Source organism: Mercenaria mercenaria, chromosome 17, assembly GCF_021730395.1.
Source record: "Mercenaria mercenaria strain notata chromosome 17, MADL_Memer_1, whole genome shotgun sequence".
Lineage (NCBI taxonomy): Eukaryota > Metazoa > Mollusca > Bivalvia > Venerida > Veneridae > Mercenaria > Mercenaria mercenaria.
In genome coordinates, this window is record NC_069377.1 from 49,259,676 (window position 1) to 49,272,116 (window position 12,441).

General features: G+C 36.6%; 1 protein-coding gene across 7 annotated transcripts in view; it reads right to left on the bottom strand.

Moving 5' to 3' along the window:
* LOC123536284 (protein P200-like) overlaps positions 1–12,441 on the bottom strand; it is a 132,448-nt gene that overhangs the window by 83,768 nt on the left and 36,239 nt on the right. The gene's annotated exons all lie outside the window — the stretch shown is intronic.

A 12,441-nucleotide genomic window follows, 5' to 3' on the forward strand; every position in this document is an offset into this window, starting at 1 on the left:
AATAAATAAAAGAGATGAAAAAATAACTAATTAAAGAAATATATTGGAAATGTAAGGAATATACCAAATATACAGACATATAATTTTAACAAGGCGATTCAAAACGGGCCGACTAAGCAAAAAAAACAAAAAAACAAAAAAAAAACAAACAAAAAAACCCCAAAAAAACAGAGCACTGTTTAAAAGCATGCTGCATGCACATTACCCCATATTCTGCAATAAAGAACGGTCTACAGTCTTAATAAAAAATTACAATATTTTCGAATGCGACACACCGAAGGGCACTTGTGGTTAAAACTTTTAATGCTAAATCATTTTGATTCATGACGTTCAAAAGAATGTATCAGTACAATTAAAATCATAACTACAATAACTACATGTATTTCATTTTTAAACAACTGATTCACACAACACAAGACACAAACTTGATGATGATCCCAGATGTCAGCTGTGGTCAGTGTCCGTCAAACATTTCCTTATTAAAATACATATATGCATGGTTTGGTAGAAAATAAATGGGTTGCATTAGATTAGCAACATGTTTTATTATATAACAGCTAAATATTACTACCAGAAGTCAGATATCTACATGTCACACTAAGTGGTCATTTGTAATAAAACACAACATATATATATATCACAGAGGTGTTAATTGTTTCAACGAATAACTAGATATGTGGCAGAAAATAACAATGTGTATGAGTTTACTTTAAAATATACATCTTGTTCATCCAATAAATTTAAATTATGCGATCATAAGATTTCCTTTTACATTCACAAGTGGATCTTTTAAATTTATAAACACTTACCGAAGATTTCTTTTTGAAAAAAAAATGTACTTTTAATGTATGACGGTAACCAAGAAGAACAACTTTGATTTTTTCTGTTCTGTAAATACATTTTGTTTTAAATATTAACGCTTTCCATTTGGCATAAATACATTTTTTCTAAATATTCTTTTTTAAAACTGAAAGTGTCACAAAATGAACAGAATGATATAATAACATCAACCATTCATTAACATCGTCCTTTCATACATTGAAGAAAAAGCGTTATGTTATTCCTAACATAAAAAAATAGTTTCTCGGCTAGTTTATTGACATTAAAAGTGGAAAAAATCATTTGTTTGCGTTGTGTAGGCTAGAAACCTGATCAAAAATAACAAATAAAATGCAAAATCTATGGTTTACTTATGCTGTTGTACAATGAATGCACTGATTGTTTGTCCGCAAATTGAGTCCGGTGCTATTTTTAGATAGCAGACATTATAGGTGACATCACAGATCCTTACATACAGGAGTGTGCTATTCCAATCCACTAATCTGGTTTATAGCAGTCAACAGAAGTGCCCAGACTGACATTAAGCCTCTTGTGTTATTTTTGAAAGAAGATTTTCAGTACCTAAAGAACAGGATTTCAGATAGTTTGTGTTCAGACCCTGAGTCAGTGTTTTGTTCACAGGAGATAACTCCTAAGGCTATTCAAATTTTGTATAATTATGTCCCTTTTCTTCTCAAAACACTGGATAATCAGAGCCAAGAAAGATCGACCAGAATATATGAAAGAAATGATTAAAAAATAATAAAAAGATTATCTAGATTTCAGACTATTTCGGTAGCATTATGATCACTGAAACAAACTAAGGATATTGACATCTTTCCTTCATGGAACCACCACTGAAGATAAATAACCTTGGTCCAATCAGTAGTGCAAGTCTCCAATTGTTTATACTCAAAACCTACAGACTGGCAGTTTAAACTAGGTAATAAAGGGCCAGCTCTTCTGGTGGAGTAAAACTTTAGTTATGTATACCTACTGGGAATTATTTTAGACTAAAAAAGAATTCAACACCCAAAGCTGGACTTCAAAATGAAGTGTTAGGTGAATGGGCAATCATAAGACATTCTTTTCCATAATGTCTCCCAACCGACTCCAAGGAGGCATAATGTGTAAGCTTCACATCAACAACATCTGTCCAACATACTCAAAACAGCATCCCATCTGGCCACATGTAACACTTTTCAACATCTCCTCAAGCAATCTAAAATAACTGACTAATGCATAAACAATTTAAGGACCTGAAAATGCATATTTAGAGGACCTGAAAATGCATTAGGCTAATGGTTTACTTCTTGCTGACTGTAGGGTTGGACACCGGTACCCGGTATCGTTACAGTACCGAATAATCACTTCAGAAAGTACCGGTATATACCGTTTCGTAAAGAACCGGTTCCGATTTCAATACAGTGAAACACCGCTCGCTCGAGCATCGATGACTCGAGCACCCGGGCTCGCTCGAGCAATTCATGTGGTCCCGGCCGATTTCCTTCTATTTTCTATGTGAAATTACCATGGCTGGGTTGAGCATCGATAACTCGATCGCTCGAGCATGACACCTGGTCCCTGTGTATTAATTTACTCTTTGTTGCTTATGGCAAACTCGAGCAGAGGTGTCAAAAATTTTCACACCTTTGGCGGTCAGAATGTATCGGTTAATTTAAAATTTTCGCACGTTGTGAGAATTGCATGGTTGTTTGTCGGTATATTTGATCTGATAATGAGATTAATTATTGATGTAAGGTGGAAGAAAAATTTTATTGATCAAAATTGTTATTAATTATTAATTTTTTCTGCGGGATCGATAAGATAATTATGAGATCTTAATATTTTAATCAACAGTTGTTTGCATGCAAATAAAGGAAAAAATATAGCCTTTTCATAAAATTGAGACGATAATTATGAGATCTTAATTTGGAGAAGAAAATTGCGAATTCGGTTACAGTATTTCAAATAAAAAAAATGTCTTAGCTGTTTCTTCACATGTGCCATTTACGATCTATCATAAATAACGTTTGTAATACGTTTTTTGAAAATGTCACGAGTGTTTTATTATTACGCATCACCGTTTCCTCTGCAAATGGTCTCGATGACAATTGATAAACAAACTTCAATTTTTTTCATATGTTGGTCAATGTTTGGGTCGCTCGAAACCATGGATAACTCGAGCATTTTGCTCATCCCCTTGCGACCTCGAGCGAGCGGTGTTTCACTGTATTTCCATAAAATTTAAAACAAAATTCAAACCAAATCCGTGACAAAATAAAGCAGAAAATAAGCAAATATCGTAATAACGCAATCGACACTGTTTACTCAGTGACACCACTCTGCGTAACCTCCCTTGAATTAACATGGACAGCTAGCCTCTCCCCCGACTTACGAAAAGTTTCATATGCTAAATATTATTTGAAAAACTATTTTTCCCATCGTTTTAAACTACGTAAACCAATACTTGATTACAAAGTCTAATATGCTTATCTCTGTTCAAACACGCTTATGCTAGAATGATGTCACATTAACGTGCGGTGATGTCAATGTTTTTGTTGCAACCAAGAAAGAGCGCTACTATATTTTATCTACTGTTTTAGATAAAGAGCATGATATTATTAGAATCGAAATAACTTATAGCAAAACCGTGTTTTAACACTATTTATACACTCAGGCGGTAATATCTTGTACAAATAATTTCACTCGGGCTGCGCCCTCGCGAAATTATTACACCCGACATATAACCGCCAATTGTGCATAAGTAATATTAAACACTCTTCTGCTATAAATTATTTCTTAAATATATGAAACTTTTTTTGCATTTTGTCATATTCTATCAAAACAAATAAAACAAGAGCACCGCTCTGCCGGTGCTGACACTCATCTGATTTATATTGTCCTACATATGATTTTCTAAGTCCAAAAAGGGCCATAATTCTTGCAAAAAGCAGGATGGAGTTATGTTTCTTGATGTACAGAGTCAGCTTATGATGTTGAACAAGTGTTGCAAGTTTCAATGCAATAGCTTTGATAGTTTAGGAGAAAAGTTTACTTAACATAAAACTTAACTAATAAATTTGATATTTTCTAAGTCCAAAAGGGGCCATAATTCTTGCAAAAAGCAGGACAGAGTTATGTTTCTTGCTGTACAGGGTCAGCTTATGATGGTGAACAAGTGTTGCAAGTTTTATAAGCAATAGCTTTGATAGTTTAGGAGAAAAGCTGACCTAAACACAAAACTTAACCAAGAAATCTGATTTTCTAAGTCCAAAAGGGGCCATAATTCTTGCAAAAAGCAGGACAGAGTTATGTTTCTTGCTGTACAGGGTCAGCTTATGATGGTGAACAAGTGTTGCAAGTTTCAAAGCAATAGCTTTGATAGTTTAGGAGAAAAGCTGACCTATTAAAACACAAAACTTAACCAAGATATCTGATTTTCTAAGTCCAAAAGGGGCAATAATTCTTGCAAAAAGCAGGACGGAGTTATGTTTCTTGCTGTACAGGGTCAGCTTATGATGTTGAACAAGTGTTGCAAATTTCAAAGCAATAGCTTTGATAGTTTAGAAGAAAAGTTTACCTAAACATAAAACTTAACCAGGCAACCTCAACGCCAACACTGATCATTACTGTGATGACAATAACTCATCTTTTTTTTTTCAAAAAATCAGATGAGCTAAAAATGATTAAAATAAAAAGTTACGAAATTAAGCTGTTACCTACGTAAACAAGTCATCGGTTTTCGCGAAAAATTAGAAATATGTTATTATTGGTTGTTTCAAGTGTTTTGAAGGTTATTATTCAATTCAAAAAAATGTGTTGAAAAAAGTGTTGCACTTTAAAAACATTACTAGTCAACCTGGTCGAAGATTTATCATGAGTGACAATGAGTCTTGTTAAAGGTTTTTTTTTCGAAAGCTAATAAGTGTTCAATTTAACAGATTACTACAGTCAGTACAGATATGTTTATCTTTTTTACTCTTTCATAGTTCTAATACAACATTCCATTAACAGGCTTAAAATGTTTATATATCACAGCAAACGTTCCTGTATAAACTACTTAAATAGGTATATTTAGTACTAACTAAATCATTGCTTATGTGACGTACTACAACGCACGGTATCGGTATCTTTAAAAATACAGTATCGTTTCGTTGGTATCAGTATTGGTATCAGGCCGTTCATCCTTAACGATATCCAACCCTATGACAATGCTGAGCATTCAAAGAGTACAGTACCGTAACAAGTTTTGTTGCAATAATAATATGTAATTTTTACAATTGTGGGAAAAAAATGGCATGGCTTTCATATTCACCTATGTTTTCACTGTTTACTATTGGTCAATACCATAATGACCTTGACTTTTGACCTACTGACCAAAAACTATAATATGGCCTATCACCCCCTTGTTTTGTTTGTTTGTTTGTTTGTTTTCGGTTTAACACTGTTTTTCAACAGTATTTCAGTTATGTAATCGTGGGGGCAGTTAACCTTACCAGTGTTCCTGGATTCTGTACCAGTACAAACCTGTTCTCCACAAGTAACATCCAACTTCCCCACATGAATCAGAGGTGGAGGACGAATGATTTCAGACACAATGTCTTTCATCAAATCATAACGGAGAAAACATAATGGCCCACCTGTGAACAGAACTTGATTCGTAGATCTGCCCTCTCCCTATTGAGCTAAGCAGGCGGGTTGTGTCTACCAAAGTGTGTTGTTGATAGACAACTAAACTATCTTTAATTTTACTGTGACCTTACCCTTTGACCTATTACCTCACAATTACAGTACCTCATCATCACAGCGACTAATGAAACTTGATTTTTGAAGCCAAATATAAACAAAATCAGAAGGATGGTTCTAGACAGATGTCTGTAACTGCCTACTGTGAGGGTGAGAGGGGGAGGTGGGGCAGGGGATAAAGAGTTAAAGAAACATTGCAAGAGATCTCTTGGAAAAGATATACTGTATTGTATATATTTTTCTAAATCTAATGTGTCAAAATATTACATGACATAGTTTGTAAAACATTAGTACTTTCCAAAGTAATACATCCTGTGTGTGTCACCTGCCTTCCCACAATACCACAAGCATATAAAACATTACCGTATATGGCATGAAAACATTTAATATAATTAATTACCATGGTTTGACTGTAGCAAATTTTTTAAGAGTTATGACAGAAAAACTAACCTTTTTCAAGTACTTTGATCCTTAAATTAGAAATGTGTAAGAAGCACAGCAGCTGCATCATGACTTTTTTCTCCTATTTGTCCTAAGTGTGGTCCAATGTACAGATTTGAAAAATTGAAAAAACAAGAGCTGTCACCATTAGTGACAAATGCCCCCAAAGCGAGCCCAAGAATGCTACAGTTGTCTGCGCAAAATATGCCAGGATAGTTTAGGTATGAATCATTTTGTGACCTTGACCTGAGAGACCCGGGTCATATTTAGCGCACATTCTCAATGTGGTTAATATGCTAAGTAATTTTAAAATCCCTTGATAAACCGCAGAGTTATGGCCCAGACAAGAAACATACCTTAACCTTTGACTTCTAAGTGTGACCTTGACCTTGGAACTAGGGATCTTGGTCTTGCGCGTGATATGTCATCTCATTATAGGGAACATTTATGCTAAGTAATTTTGAAATCCCTTCAGCGATGACAGAGTTATGGACTGGACAAAAAAACAGACCATGATAACCATTAACCTCTAAGTGTGACCTTGACCTTAGAGCTAGGGGTCTGAATCTTGTGCATGACACATTGTCTCATTATGAGGAACATTTACGCCAAGTAATTTCAAAATCCCTTGATGAATGGCAGAGTTATAAACTGGACACGAAACAGACCCTGTTAACATTTGTCTTCAAAGTGTGACCTTGACCTTGGAGCTAGGGGTCTGGTTCTTGCGCATGACATGTCATCTCATTATGGATAACATTTACACCAAGTTATTTCAAAATCCCTTTATGGATGGCAGAGTTACAGCCCGGACAAGAATTGAGACGGACACACGCACGGACGCGAAAGTGTGAATTTAATATGCCCACCTTCTGGGGCATAAAAATTCAATCACCGTCAGGCTCAGCAAGTTCATTATTGTAATGTATCTTTGATTCGGTTTAAGAAAACAGGTAGGCTGTCTTGTTAATTATATAAATAAGTACTTCCACTTATAAAGTAGGGGTTACAATCAATAACTTTGAAACACTTGCCATTCACTGATGTGGGACTGAATCCTCACTTTGGGTGTAAAATCTTTCATGTGAGGAAGCCTTCCAGCTGGCTTACTAAAGGTCTGTGGTTCTTACCCAGGTGCCAGCCCATGCCTGAAACATTGCCTGGAGATGCACTTGGGGTCTTCCTCCTCCCAAAAAAACTGGAAATGTCTATGACCTAAATTATGTCTGTTTTGGCCCTGGCATTAAGGAAAACTGCTTTAGGTCTGCGTAAACATTACAAGCTGGGAACCAGTCAACCCAGCACTGGAGCAGCCCTTAAATTATAAAGTAAAGAAAGTAACAGCACAATATGTAAAACAAGAGGGTCATGATGACCCTGGATCGCTCCCCAGAGTAATATGAGCTACATCATATTTCAAATGTCAAACTGATGATTTTTAGAAATTTTTTTTGAAGATTTTCCTATATACAATCAAGTGACCCCTGGGGCGGGGCCAATTTTACCCTGGGGGTCATGATTTGAACAAATTTTGTAGAGGTCCACTAGGCAATGCTACATGTCAAATATCTAAGCTCTAGGCCTTCTGCTTTATTTTTAGAAAATTTTTGAAGATTTTCCTATGTAAAATCAAGTGACCCCTGGGGCGGGGTCAACTTTGACCCCAGGGTCATGATTTGTACAACTTTAGTAGAGGTCCACTACGCAATGCTACATGTCAAATATCTAAGCTCTAGGGCTTCTGGTTTTTGAGAAGAAGACTTTTTAAGATTTTCCTATGTAAAATCAAGTGACCCCTGGGGCGGGGTCAATTTTGACCCCGGGGTCATGATTTGAACAAACTTGGTAGAGGTCCACTAGGCAATGCTTCACACCAAATATCTAAGCTCTAAGTTTCTGGTTTTTGAGAAGAAGATTTTTAAAGTTTTTCCTTTCTGTTGCCATGGCAACCAGAGTTCTGCATGGAATTTAATTCTTTGAAAAATTTCTGTAGAGCTTCACCCAAGGAACATTCCTGTGAGGTTTGGATGAAATTGGCCTAGCGGTTTATAAGGAGATGTTGTTTAAAGTAAAGTTTACGGACGGACGACGGACACCGGATGACGACGGTGACTGATCAGAATAGCTCACCCTGACCCTTTGGCTCTGGTGAGCTAAAAATAACGTTTGTTTCCAGTAACATGCTAAAAACTAGAAGATGCTTTTGTAGAAAAGCGCATGTCTCCCTCTATCATCATAGCCGTATAGGCAAGAAGTCAATAGGGGACAGGAGCGAAAGTCAAAGAGACACTAATGGTTGGATGCAATAGAGATCATCTATTTGGCATGTCCAGTCATCCCACTAACTTTCAACATTCTTAGCCTAGTGGTTCTCAAGTAATGAATTGTAAACGGTTTTCCATGTTCAGGCCCCTCTGACCTTGACCTTTGGTCAAGTGAACCCAAAATCAATAGGGGTCATCTACTCTGTAAGTCCTATCATCCTATGAAGTTTGAAGGTTCTAGGTCAAATGGTTCTCAAGTTATTGACCAGAAATGGATTTCCAATTTCTGTCTGCTGTGACCTTGACCTTTAATAGAGTGACCCCAAAATCAATAGAGGTCATCTACTCTGCATGTCCAATCATCCTATGAAGTTTCAACATTCTGGGTAAAGTGGTTCTCAAGTTAGGCCATACCAAATTGATATGTCGTTCGTCGGAACTACCGCATCAATAATTTCATTCCCGAGAAAAAAAAATAAAAATCACCCGCCCGCACGTACATAAAAATCTCCGAAAAAAAAATTTTTTTTCCCGATTACGCGGTCCGGAATAATAACGGCAAAGCAGGTTTTATCGCTGTTTTAATGCGTCAAAGTGATATTGATCGGATTTCATGCATCCGTAATACATGTTACTGATGACCAAAACTCAAAAAGTCAGGAATTATGGTGTTGTTCATCATTTGTTTTAAATCTGGAGTGTCTGTGCTAGTGCCAAACATGGCCTTCGATGTGTCGGTAGGTAATGAAGTAGGCACGTTCTACTTTTGTTCAATACAGTGAAAGGAACGAAGCACGACTTGTAAGACGTGCACGGGGATGCAGTTAAAAATATTTGGAAATATTGTTCAGATATAGTTTTCAAACCATTTGTTATCAGTTGTTTAGTTCAGTATGTTATATCTAGAGCCCAAAACTGAGGCCGACTACTATCTTAAAACAAGAGCACCGCCTTGCGGGTGCTGACGCTCATCTGATTTTTTTTGTATAATAGAAATATTGTCCTACCCATGATTTTCTAAGTCTAAAAAGGGCCATCATTCTTGCAAAACGCAGGATAGAGTTATGTTTCTTGATGTACAGTGTCCACTTATGATTGTGAAAAACTGTTGCAAGTTTTAAAGCAATAGCTTTGATAGTTTATGAGAAAAGTTGCCTTAAACATAATACTCAACCAAGAAAATGATTTTCTAAGTCCAAAAGGGGCAATAATTATTGCAAAAAGCAGGATGGAGTTATGTTGCTTGCTGTACAGGGTCAGCTTATGATGGTGAACAAGTGTTGCAAGTTTCAAAGCAATAGCTTTGATAGTTTAAGAGAAAAAGTTGACCTAAACATAAAACTTAACCAAGAAATCTGATATTTTTTAAGTCCAAAAGGGGCCATAAATCTTGCAAAAAGCAGGATGGAGTTATGTTTCTTGCTGTACAGGGTCAGCTTATGATGGTGAACAAGTGTTGCAAGTTTTAAAGCAATAGCTTTGATAGTTTAGGATAAAAGCTGACCTAAACATAAAACTTAACCAAGAAAACTGATTTTCTAAGTCCAAAAGGGGCAATAATTCTTGCAAAAAGCAAGATGGAGTTATGTTTCTTGATGTACAGGGTCTGCTTATGATGGTGAACAAGTATTCCAAGTTTCAAAGCAATAGCTTTGATAGTTTAGGAGAAAAGTTGACCTAAACATAAAACTTAACCAAGAAATCTGATATTTTCTAAGTACAAAAGGGGCCATAAATCTTGCAAAAAGCAAGATGGAGTTATGTTTCTTGCTATACAGGGTCAGCTTATGATGGTGAACAAGTCTTCCAAGTTTCAAAGCAATAGCTTTGATAGTTTAGGAGAAAAGCTGACCTAAACATAAAACTTAACCAGGCAACGCCGACGCAGACGCCGACGCCGACACCGACGCCGACGCCGACGCCGACAACCGCTCAAGTGATGACAATAACTCATCATTTTTTTTCAAAAAATCAGATGAGCTAAAAATGTTTGTTCACAGATCCTGACCGACCTATCACATTGTCTAGGCCAAATCTTTTTGAACGTAACTTCTTTAGTACAGCAGTCAGATATTCTATCGAAACGCATTTAGTCAATTTAAAAATTGTTTAGCTTTTCAAATAAGTAGTGTAGATATAAAATCTGTCCTTTTGTAACCTTAATTTTGCCTGTTTGTCTATTACTTGGCTGTGAATTGATAGAACGAAAAAAAACTGGAAAAAACAGACCTCCCCAACTCTAAATGTCTAGTTCAGTCAAAGCAAAACAAACAACACTTTAAGGGTGGCCATATAACACTTTAAGGGTGGCCATATTGGGATCATTCTTTGTCAGTCTTGTTATCATTTTTGCCTGAAATGAATCTCCACCACAAAAACATAAGCTAGCCTGATCTGTTAAGAAATTATTCCAAAGGGATTCGAGCAATGTCGAAGCATCTGTATGACCAACTCTGTTTGGTCTCACTGGTCAAGTGGTTTGTTACTTCCCTTCACCTCTATGGGTTGGAGTTCCACTAGGGGCACAAAGTTGTTCATGTGCCGAAGTCATCTAACTGTGCTTCAGAAGAAATGTTATTCCACACATGTGCCTGTTTTGTCTTAAATATTCCTCATGCTGTGCCGTTAAATAGGCAGGCCTTCAGATTAATGTAGAAAAATCAAAATTAAAAATAAGACACTCATCCCTTAGAAATTATAACTAAAAAAAACAAAGTGATTCAGTGAGGTTTGGCAAGAATTTATTTGCAAAATCATTCATGTAGTCTTTAAAACATAATAGAAAAGCTATATACTGTGTTACCCACACTGTAAATGTTTGATTTCTGTGTTATTTCTAAAGAAATGTTAACTTCATGTATAATCATAACCGCCCCTTCCTCAAGGGTCCAAGCTGGGAAAAAAAATAAAAAAAGCCCGCTCGCTCCATGTAAAATCTACCCGCCTCTGAAAAAATCAAAATTGAGAAAAAAAAAATAAAATAAAAATTTCGCTCGCCCGCTCCAATTTTTTTTGAAAATTTTCCGAAGAACTATTAATCAATTTGGTATGGCCTTACTGACCAGAAATGATTTTACATGATCTGGTCCCTGTGACCTTGACCTTCAATAGTGGCCAAAAACTCAATAAGGGTCATCTACTCTGCATGTCCAATCATCCTATGAAGTTTCAACATTCTGGGTAAAGTGGTTCTCAAGTTATTGATTGGAAATGGTTTTCCATGTTCAGGCCCATATGACCTTGACCTTTAATGAAATGACCCCGAAATCGATAGGGGTCATCTACTCTGCACGGCCAATCATCCTATGAAGTTTCAACATACTGGGTGAAGTGGTTCTCAAGTTACTGACTGGAAATGATTTTACATCATCAGGTTCCTGTGACCTTGACCTTTAATACAGTGACCCAAAACTCAATAGGGGTCATCTACTCTGCATGTCCAATCATCCTTTTAAGTTACAACATTCTGGGTCAAGTGGTTCTCAAGTTATTGATTGGAAATGGTTTTCAATATTCAGGCCCATGTGACCTTGACTTTTAATAAAGTGACCCCAAAATTGATAGGGGTCATCTACTCTGCAAGACCAATCATCCTATGAAGTTTCAACATACTGGGTCAAGTGGTTCTGGAGTTACTGACCGGAAACGGTTTTTCATGTTCAGGCCCCTGTGACCTTGACCTTTAACAGAGTGACCCAAAAATCAATAGGGGTCATCTACTCTGCATGAACAATCATCCTATGAAGTTTCAAGATTCTGGGTCATGTGGTTCTCAAGTTATTGATCGGAAAAGGTTTTCAATGTTCAGGTCCCTGTGACCTTGACCTTTGATGGAGTGATCCCAAAAACAATAGGGGTCGTCTACTCCAGCAGCCCTACCACCCTATTTAGTTTGAATGTTCTAGGTCAAATGGTTCTCCAGTTATTGATCGGAAATGAAGTGTGACGTACGGACGGACAGGGCAAAAACAATATGTTGGGGGAGACATAAAAATTTAGGGAAGGTAGGTCGGTAATTTTTTTTTGGGGGGGGTGGGATTTTTTTTTTTTAATTAAGTAGGACTTTTCATAAATTATTTTTGTGTCAAAAAATGAATACACAGGGTTTTCCCTCGGGTTTTTTATTTGGGAGTCCATGGACTCCCATGGCTGCTAATTTAAGGGTCCC